General features: G+C 37.9%; 1 long non-coding RNA gene across 1 annotated transcript; it reads left to right on the top strand.

Moving 5' to 3' along the window:
* The first annotated feature begins 5153 nt into the window (after positions 1 to 5153).
* LOC125245288 lies at positions 5154 to 6812 on the top strand. The gene is made up of 5 exons (XR_007179471.1): positions 5154 to 5244; positions 5339 to 5476; positions 5663 to 5768; positions 5858 to 5967; positions 6163 to 6812. It is a non-coding gene; the product is annotated as an uncharacterized LOC125245288 (long non-coding RNA).
* Positions 6813 to 11245: the final 4433 nt, after the last annotated feature.

Genomic DNA, 11245 nt, shown 5'->3' with positions numbered 1-11245 from the left:
TTTTTTTAATTGTATATATTAAAAAAAAATGTGTTGGTTGGATGTAATTTATTAATTTAATTTATTAATTTAATTTATTAGATCGTGTATACAAATAGATCTGTATGATGTGGTCTTTTTTTATTTATTTTTTATTCCAAATGCACCATGTGCTTCTTTATACAACTTTTTATTTTACTTGGAAAATATCACATTCATAGTTAGCACTTAATATTTCTGTATATGGCCAAATCATTCACAAAATCATACATAAAGGAATGTTTACGCTCAGGCTCGAAGCGTCTAAGCCAATAAGATTTGCTGAATTATCAACCAATGAAATTGTGCCCCGCCCTTTCGTCCAGACCGCTTGGAATCGTGAATCGTGGAACGCGTTATTGTGACGTCACAGTGCGCGCAGCCGCTTCATAAATCGAGTCAGTCGAAACTCTTTGTCAGAGTTTAAAGCTGCTCTTTGGTCTCTTGCGATCGATCTGTAGTACTGAGTGTTACAAGTCTACCGCTAGAACCAACAGGCAAATACAGTGTTCACAGCTCGTTGAGATGGAGCATCTGGCGACTGTTACATTGGACACTATGTTTGCAATCTTTCCACTGGATCTGGAAAGCTGCAGCAGCTTGGACTCATTCGAGGACGCTCAAGTTGAGCCGCTGAGTGGCGCTGTGAAGCCGGCTGACAGAAAGGCCTGCAGTAGCAGCTGCCAACAGCTCCCGACAGAGGCGCCTCGACCACCGGCTGTCCCTACAGTCGCCTGGGAGGACGATTCAACAGGTAACTGACAACGTTAATAAGTCAAACTGCAGGAGACAATTACTTTGTGACTTCTATGTAACAGCATCAGAACTGTGTTTTTATCTTTTCAAGTGTTCTTGGAAATTTGCTGAGCACAGAAACAATGCAAAACCTGCTAATTATTCACATGAACTCGCTGCATTAGGACAGTTTTATTTGTGAATCATGTAGCTGTAATCTGTGCTGATAAAAACAATGTTTCTAATCAACATTCATTCATATACTCTATATTGTGTTTTTTTTTTTTTTAAATATATTTTTTGCATGTTGTTATTTCCTGTTTACTACTTCTATTTTTATTATTTGTCTTGTCACTGTCATTCTGTCTCTCATGTGTAAACATACCTGGCAATAAAGCACTTTCTCACTCTGATTGTTTGCAGAAAAGCGCACACAAGGGAGGAAGTCAAAGAAAGAATCCATCCAAACCCAGGAAGAAACCCAAGTGTGTGCTTTTGTGCCTGAGGATCCATCGCAGGAGCTTCCACACACATCCAGAGTGGATCCGACAGGCACAGATCCGCAGGAGTCTGAGCCAACAGACCGTGAGTCTCCAGATATTACCACTCTGATTCATGTCTATGTCAGCCTGATGTTTCTGGGTTTAGTTTTCATTTTTCCTCGTCTTCTGCTGGTTCCTCACCTGAAAGACCACCAAAAGATCTGTAAGGTCATTTTTTTAGCGTGTGGAAAAAGCACCAATTACTAAAAACTAAACTAGCCAATCAGATTTCTCTTTACCAATCCCACACCCATACACACACAAACACATTTGACTTCACAACACACAAACGCACACCTTTATTTATTCTCATTCCCTCTTGCTTTCTTAGTATGTCATGAGTGCGCACAGATTAATAACCAATTTTGGGGAAAAACTGGCATTAGGTTAGTGCCCTTTATGGTACACACAATTAGGATAATTACGGTGTGACTTCAATGTGAAACAGCATCAGCACTGAGTTTGTAATCTTTCTAGTGTTGTTGGAAATTGGCCCAGAAACTCTCATGAACTCGCAACATAAAGCAGCTCTACATTAGGACAGTTTTACTAGTGAATCATTCAGCTGTAATCTGTGCTGATAAAAACAGATGTTTCTAATCAATATTCATACACGTACTATCTATTTTTGTATATTGTGTATTTTTTTAAATATATATTTTTTGCATGTTGTTATTTCCTGTTTACTTCTTCTATTTTATTATCTGTGTCTTGTCACTGTCATTCTGTCTCTAATGTGTAAACATACCTGGCAATAAAGCTCTTTCTCATTCTGATTGTTTGCAGAAAAGTGCACACAAGGGAGGAAACTCTTTGCTGGCCTCCGGAGAAGGAAGTGGAAGTCTAAGAAAGAATCCATCCAAACCCAGGAAGAAACCCAAGTGTGTGCTTTTGTGCCTGAGGATCCATCGCAGGAGCTTCCACACACATCCGGCGTGGATCCGACAGGCACAGATCCGCGGGAGTCTGAGCCAACAGACAGTGAGTCTCCAGATATTACCACTCTGATTCATGTCTATGTCAGCCTGATGTTTCTGGGTTTAGTTTTCATTTTTCCTCGTCTTCTGCTGGTTCCTCACCTGAAAGACCACCAAAAGATCTGTAAGGTCATTTTTTTAGCGTGTGGAAAAAGCACCAATTACTAAAAACTAAACTAGCCAATCAGATTTCTCTTTACCAATCCCACACCCATACACACACAAACACATTTGACTTCACAACACACAAACGCACACCTTTATTTATTCTCATTCCCTCTTGCTTTCTTAGTATGTCATGAGTGCACACAGATTAATAACCAATTAAAAACTGGCATTAGGTTAGTGCCCTTTATGGTACACACAATTAGGATAATTACGGTGTGACTTCAATGTGAAACAGCATCAGCACTGAGTTTGTAATCTTTCTAGTGTTGTTGGAAATTGGCCCAGAAACTCTCATGAACTCGCAACATAAAGCAGCTCTACATTAGGACAGTTTTACTAGTGAATCATTCAGCTGTAATCTGTGCTGATAAAAACAGATGTTTCTAATCAATATTCATACACGTACTATCTATTTTTGTATATTGTGTATTTTTTTAAATATATATTTTTTGCATGTTGTTATTTCCTGTTTACTTCTTCTATTTTATTATCTGTGTCTTGTCACTGTCATTCTGTCTCTAATGTGTAAACATACCTGGCAATAAAGCTCTTTCTCATTCTGATTGTTTGCAGAAAAGCGCACACAAGGGAGGAAACTCTTTGCTGGCCTCCGGAGAAGGAAGTGGAAGTCTAAGAAAGAATCCATCCAAACCCAGGAAGAAACCCAAGTGTGTGCTTTTGTGCCTGAGGATCCATCGCAGGAGCTTCCACACACATCCGGCGTGGATCCGACAGGCACAGATCCGCGGGAGTCTGAGCCAACAGACAGTGAGTCTCCAGATATTACCACTCTGATTCATGTCTATGTCAGCCTGATGTTCCTGGGTTTAGTTTTCATTTTTCCTCGTCTTCTGCTGGTTCCTCACCTGAAAGACCACCAAAAGATCTGTAAGGTCATTTTTTTAGCGTGTGGAAAAAGCGCCAATTACTAAAAACTAAACTAGCCAATCAGATTTCTCTTTACCAATCCCACACCCATACCACACAAACACATTTGACTTCACAACACACAAACGCACACCTTTATTTATTCTCATTCCCTCTTGCTTTCTTAGTATGTCATGAGTGCACACAGATTAATAACCAATTTGGGGAAAAAACTGGCATTAGGTTAGTGCCCTTTATGGTACACACAATTAGGATAATTACGGTGTGACTTCAATGTGAAACAGCATCAGCACTGAGTTTGTAATCTTTCTAGTGTTGTTGGAAATTGGCCCAGAAACTCTCATGAACTCGCAACATAAAGCAGCTCTACATTAGGACAGTTTTACTAGTGAATCATTCAGCTGTAATCTGTGCTGATAAAAACAGATGTTTCTAATCAATATTAATACATGTACTATCTATTTTTGTCTATTGTGTATTTTTTTTTAAATATATTTTTTGTATGTTGTTATTTCTTATTTACTTATTCTATTTTTATTATTTGTCTTGTCACTGTCATTCTGTCTCTCATGTGTAAACATACCTGGCAATAAAGCTCTTTCTCACTCTGATTGTTTGCAGAAAAGCGCACAAAATGGAGGAAATTCCTTGCTGGCCTCCGGAGAGCGTGGAAGTCGATAAAAGGATCCTTCCAAACCCAGGAAGAAACCCAAGTGTGTGCTTTTGTGCCTGAGGATCCATCGCAGGAGCTTCCACACACATCCAGAGTGGATCCGACAGGCACAGATCCGCGGGAGTCTGAGCCAACAGACCGTGAGTCTCCAGATATTACCACTCTGATTCATGTCTATGTCAGCCTGATGTTTCTGGGTTTAGTTTTCATTTTTCCTCGTCTTCTGCTGATCTGCACAGGTGTATTTCGTCACAAGCAGATGCTGCTGGAGTTCATTCTCATGCTGTATATTAACATGTTGTTGTGCATTTTTCAGGATCCTTTGAATCTCTTTATGATGTGGTAAAGAAACTGAAGTCGAGACGTGGTGTCAGTTATCATCTAGGATTTCGAAACTCCGATGACAAACGAGTATGTTGCCCTTTCTGTAGACACATATATATTCATATATTCTGTATATTTCTGTCTTTACTCTTTCAGTCCTGATGAAAACATCAGTGTTTACAGTTTTGATCAAAAAGGTACAGACTGTTAGATTAGATGTACACAATCAAAAATAAATCAGTTTACAAAAATGTTCTTCATTTTTCAGGTATTGATCAAATTTATTAAGAAGAACCGGCCTGAGAAACTAGTGGAATTGGTAAGTTGAAAAGACTTTATTCTTCATAAAATGTTTTATTAAATTCTAATTTGGTAATTGATTAAAGTTTGTATGTGGACAGAGTAAGATATAATTGAAATAGCCTAGAAACATCAGTTGTAAAGTACATTGCTTTCATCTTCGGCAGCCCTAGAGTGGAAAATGAAGTGTACCGGGCCTTTAGTTAGGAGATTTGAGATCGGTAAGGAGTTAACTAAGCTTTTGTCAATCTCTTTTCTTTAGCCTGGGTATTCCAACCCTTTAAGTCAAGAGGCAGCTGCAATGTTGATGGTGCAAAAGCCTCCAACTAGCGAGCATCTCGTACAACTATATGATCACTTTGTCATGGAAGATCAAGACATCTTGATTATGGAGTATCCACGTTCCTACATCAGCCTGTTTGATTATGTCCAACGAAACAGCAGTAACCTGACCGAAACCGAGGTGAAACTCATCATTCAGGGGCTCATTGTTGCTCTTCAGCACTGCATGAGTCGTGGTGTTTATCGCGCACGTATATGAAAAACATCCTTGTCCACACAAAAACCCTGCATGTAAAGCTGATGGACTTTGGAGGCGCGCTGCTCGTCGAAGAAAGACGTGAGTCGGCTTTTTAAGCACAGTTCACTGATGACTTATTTACTACAGTTCACTGATGGTGTTTTACTGAACACTGAGCATGTGTTGCTTACAGGAGATGCTGAACCTCTATTAATCAGTGCAATCAGAAAATATGCTGAATGGGCAACAACTGAGGACTTACGCATACTGCTGGATCTGATGGTCCCGACAATAAGTCGTTGCTTTTGGATGAGACCACGCGTGTCCAAAGGTGAGACCAATAACTAGTGTGAAAAACATATAAAGCCCTGACATGAGTGACCGTAAAATTATCAGTGGGCATCCAGAGAAAGTCATAGTAACAAATGCAGTGTATTTCATGGTAACATTACCTTACATGAACTACATGTCTCAGTCAAACATGACCAATCAGATCTCTTATAAAAAATGTTTACAGAATGCCTGGATCTTCTTGAGCACCTTCATGATGTAAAGTCACGGATGACGTTACAGGCTATGTTGAAGCATGACTGGTTTAAAAGAAAAACTGAAGCATAAGAAAAGTAAGTTAATTTTATTTATTTTTTGACAGATTAAGGCCGCCTTGACACCTCTTGACCATAATTAATATCATGCTCTCATTATTTGCCAGGTTCCCCTGCATTGGCAGCTCAGGGCCTATAGTTCAGCTGTATGGGTCATCAGCCGGGGACGGTTCACGCTTTAACCCTGGAGCGTGGATAAGACCACGTGTGTCCAAAGGTGAGACCAACAACAGGTACAAAATGGAAATGACATTGCTTGAAAAACATATAAAGCTCTGACATGAGTGACAGTAAAATTGTTTGTGTCAAACCTTGATTAGTGTAAAGAGATGGAGAGATGTTTTTTTGATAGATTCAGGCCTTCTTGGCACCTCTTGACCATAATTAATATCATGCTCTCATTATTTGGCAGGTTCCCCTGCATTGGCAGCTCAGGGCCTATAGCTCAGCTGCGGGGTCATCAGACTGGGACCCCGGGGACGGTTTACGGCTTTAACCCCGGGACGTTCCCCTTTCACCCCTGCATGATGACACTGATGGCAACTGTCCTCTACTTGTGAACTGTTTGTGTGCCACCAACCTACTCAGAACATTATCGCGTCCCACTGATAGCGGCCTTGTGCGAGCCCCACCTTGCAGCCTGACAGGAAGTGCTGGAGGCTTACATTTGGACTCCGTTCTTCCAGGCCAGACCACCATGTTTCAGACAAGCGTCGTGTCAAGCCCAGCCATTTTCCTGAATTACTGTGGACAGTGGATTTCACACAACTTCAGTGTCACACAATTTAACGCCACACCTTGTACTTGCCTGGAAGCTGGCTTTAATCAATCCTTCCTTAGTGAAAAAATAGCACAATTTATTCAAATGTAATTTAGTGTAACTAAATGTATTTGTGGCACACTGTAAATTGTTATACTTAAAGTCTGTTCAAGTGGATCAACTCATTTTGTACTAAATGCATTTTAGTTGTCCAAAAGCAGTGCTGAAGTTCAGGTTGTATTAATTGTAAACTTGAAGTGTGCTAATGGCATCATTATTGTGTGCTTTTAATACATTAAAGTGATCTTTCAAAATAATGGCACAGCTTAGGAATTTGCCTTTTACTGGTATTTTACAGACACCCCCTAGTATACCAGTAAAGCTCACTTATCTAGAGATCAGAGAGACATTGGGAACAGATATATGTACACCCATGGATTCAAACCCGGGTCGCTGCCACACAAGCGCGCTCGCTTTACCAGTTGCACCACCAAGCAGATTTACACAATGCAAAACTCGGGTTACTTTGTGTTTTTTCTATATTCTTATGTGTAACACTATAAGCAAACATTCCAAAAAATGCTTAAAACTTTAAAAAAGTCCTATTTCATCTTTAATCATTGGTTAACTAATTTAGATGGAAAATGTTTTTTTAGACATTCACCTCAATAGCAATACATTTTAGAGTTTACAGAGTAAACTAGAATTGTCTTGCTTAAACGAATTCAAGAGAAAAACCATGACGGTTAATCGCTACAAAAAACAATTATTCTGTTTTGAAACAAAAGCCAGATTCATTATTATTATTATTATTATTATTATGGTAACACTTTACAATAAGGTTCATTAGTAACATTAGTTAACATGAACTAATGATGAACTGCACTTATACAGCATTTATTAATCTTTGTTAATGTTAATTTCAGCATTTGCTAATACATTATTAAAATGAAGAGTTGTATTTGTTAACATTAGATAATATGCTGTGAATTAACATGAACAAACTAAGAACAGCTGTATTTTTATTAACTAATGTTAACAAAGACTAAAATACAGTTACAAATGTATTGCTCATGGTTAGTTCATGTTAGTTAATACATTAACTAATGAACCTTATTGTAAAGTGTTACCATTATTGTTATTGTACGATTGCTATCTGCATAAACATTTGCATATTTTATTAAACCTGTAAAAACTCTGCTATTATTACAAATGAATGTGATTCTGCTGTTTAATCAATGGAGACTGACTGAAGTGCTTATGCAAATACAGTAGTCAACATTTGAAGTGGATCAAAACCTTTCATCAAAGTTGACCTAAAACCTTCTTCTTAGGACAGCTTCGTTCTTAGGAGAACTTTGATTCACTTTTTTGATCCACTTCAGATGTTGACTACTATACATTTCAGAGAGATAAGATGCAACACGATAACAGGAAACGTCATAATGATGATGTTGAACACCAGGTGGCAGTGTTGTAAGAAAATATTACCCCTCATACTTAACGTTACAAACACGCTTCAAGTTGCAAAAATGCATCAATTACTGTAAATATTGTTTTGTTTTGAGAAGAAGCCTAACGCCTGAAATGATTAATTAACTGTTAAAAATATAATATAAATCCATATATTTGTTTATAAATTGAACTACTGTTTAAACTTAGTTTGAAATAGTCAGACAAAGACTAGACTGCATTTGTAAAATTTCATATTGCATTTTACAGACAGACAGATGTTTGCTCCATTAACTGTAGCACTTTAGAGTGAAACTCCTATTTTTTTGTATCCACTTTTCTCTTTTCGTTGTCTTTATTACCCACTGACAGCTAACTCTTAAAGAGATAGTTCACCCAAAATAAAAATTATGTCATCGTTTACTCAGCCTCAAGTTGTTCCAAACCTGTCTGAATTTCTTTCTTCAGTTTCTTCAACCAAACAGTTGATGGCCCTATTGACTTCTATAGTATCTGTTTGAGATGATTAATTACCCATATTCTTCAAAATATCTTCTTTTGTGCTCAACGGAAGAAAGAAATTCATACAGGTTTGGAGCAACTTGAGGGTGAGTAAATGATGACTGAATTTTCGCTTTTGGGTGAACTATCCCTTTAAGCCTGAAGTACCTGAGGGCTGTTTCATAAAAGATGCTAAGAAAAGCGAGGATTAAACTCCAAAACCTGACTTGAATTAACCTAACAAATGAGTTGGGGCTAAAGCGGTTTCATAAAAGGTAATTGAAGTTCACGCTGTCCCGCTAAATCAATCCAGGTTCACCTAGTCAAGATAATTTCGCGTGCACGCTTTTTTAAGCAGCCCTAGAGGTCGATCATGGATCAAATCGATCCACCATAGGAAACGGCATGTACATTTTGTGCTATTTTATGTGTTTAAGACATGGTGTTTTCAGTGCATAACTTACTTTTCACAAGTTTATTCTCCATCTGTAAATGTTAGAAAGTCATGATAATATTTCCATTTTGCTGCGCGCTAAACAGACGGGACGCAATAGAAGCGCAATAATTCTAAAATATACATTTCGCTAAAATATTTGATGTTGGACATTAAATGTGCCTTATGTACAATTTTAACCCTACAAGTAAGTGTATTTTTATGATAGTAACTGTAAATGGACTATTGTAATGGGGTAAATCAATATACTTTGGGCCAATTACTGAGTTTAGATTCATCTTACCAATTAAAATTTAGTCTCTTCATATTTATTTTAATTTTTAATTTTGTGATTTTAATTTCTGCTCTTCTAATAAACATAAAGAGAACTACAGCTGCCAAACAAAACCAGAGAGAAATGTATTCATATATTTTAAAACAATCTAATTAAATATTGGGCACAAAACATTTAGCCAGTAAGAAAAGAAAACCTGTAGGTGACACACACACACACACACACACACACACATACTGACATATGTGGTTTATGAGGTCATTGTGACTTTTTGGTGGTTTACGGGGACACACCTTTCCTAACATCCAATCGACATGAAAGTCGTGTCGACATCAAATCAGGCTTCAAAAAAACAATTTCACTTTCATAACACACAGATATTAAATATGTGACATTTCACAGTCTTGCGGGGTCGGTCCAAATTGTGGTTTTGTGGTTTATGAGGCCACTTTTACACACAACACACAAACCTAGCCTCAATCCTGGTTTAAGGGGACTGACAAACATTAATAACATTAGTTTGCTCTGCTACTGAAAGAAGGGTCTTCATGACAATAGCACAGCTCCTGGCTTTCCTCAGCTAAAATCCTAAGAAAATCAATTTCACAATTGATTTGTAGCCTAATTATGCAGTAAAATATTATATATGATCTGGGATTATTAAAAGAAGCTGTACCATTTGACATTTTTATTGGAAGGACAATGTAAATGCTTGGAAATATTTAACATCTTTAATTCCATTCATTATTTCTAGTGTGCCTGCAGTTCAATAATCACACTAAGTTTTGTGCTTTGTTACTTTTAATCAGAAATAAAGTATCAGCTTTCAAATTCTATCAGTTTTATCACAAAATTATTTTTTTTCAGCCACAGAGAGACGTCAGTAAAACCCAGTGTCACATAAAGCTTCATTTTTAATCGGTCATGGGAATGAGCAAGGAGACATGCGCAATGCAGACTTGTTAGAAAATGTGAACTCAATGAAATCGTGGCTTGGGGTGGCTTCACTTGTTACCATGTCTTGAGCAGTTCAGTCCTATATTGGTAGTTGTAGCCATTGCAGTGTGAATGTCATCTCAGCTATCACAGCGTAAGAATGTGTCAGCGTGGACACGCATTGTCTACGACAGGCATAGTTCTGCCTCATTGTAGTTTTAGTTGATGCAACAGGTGTAAATATTTATTGTAAAGATGGACGTTGCAAAGTCTGAGATCTTTTCGCTTTAACTAATTTAATGTATTCCATTTAAAAGTGTAAGTCGCTTATTGCAACTATTCGTTCATTAAATGAATAAAATCAATGTAAAATCTGCAATTGTGCTGATAGTCAAGAAACAACACTAATGGTAGTCTCATGTTGCTTACAGTTTTTTACAGACACTAGGACACATTTCTCAATACTTAGGTCACTTTTGCAAAACTCTTCACACAGTTCTCCTAACCAACTTTCAGCTTGGCAAAGCAGTTCATTTCACATTCAAAATGCACTACAACTACCAAAACACTTTATTCAGGTCTCAAATCAACTCATTCTTCCAGAGCACTAGCAAAGGTTGACAGCGGACAAACACACTTTGTCACCCACAAAACAATTACCTAAAAAACACTTAAAGGTGCTAAAGAGGATGTTTTGTTTTATACATTTTTGCAATATTACTTGAAACTGTCTTTACTAACTGATAAAAGACTATTTATTAGGTGCACTGAAAGGAATAATATTAATATACATCATCTGTGCACGAGGTAGGGCCTTAAAAACATCAGCCAATCGTTTACGTGATCATCGCATAAACGATTGGCCCTCTGGCTTGTCAATCACTGCCATTGACGTTCCTTGTGAGAGACGAGTGCGGCTGCGCGCTCCAGTAACTTTCCACACTCCACAGGCGCCGCATGCAATGTTTTTGTCAGGAGACAGGAGTAACAACTGCAGATTATGAGTTACCTGCGGTGAGTCCGACATAATGAATCCACGGCTTTAAGTCTCGCACACACTTAACGATTGTAAGGCTGATTATGAATGTAAATTGATACTTATGACTGATCGCGCTCAA

The sequence above is a fragment of the Megalobrama amblycephala genome, linkage group LG1 (genome assembly GCF_018812025.1).
Source record: "Megalobrama amblycephala isolate DHTTF-2021 linkage group LG1, ASM1881202v1, whole genome shotgun sequence".
Lineage (NCBI taxonomy): Eukaryota > Metazoa > Chordata > Actinopteri > Cypriniformes > Xenocyprididae > Megalobrama > Megalobrama amblycephala.
Note: the sequence above shows the minus strand (reverse complement) of the source record. Positions and strands in the feature narration are given on the sequence as shown.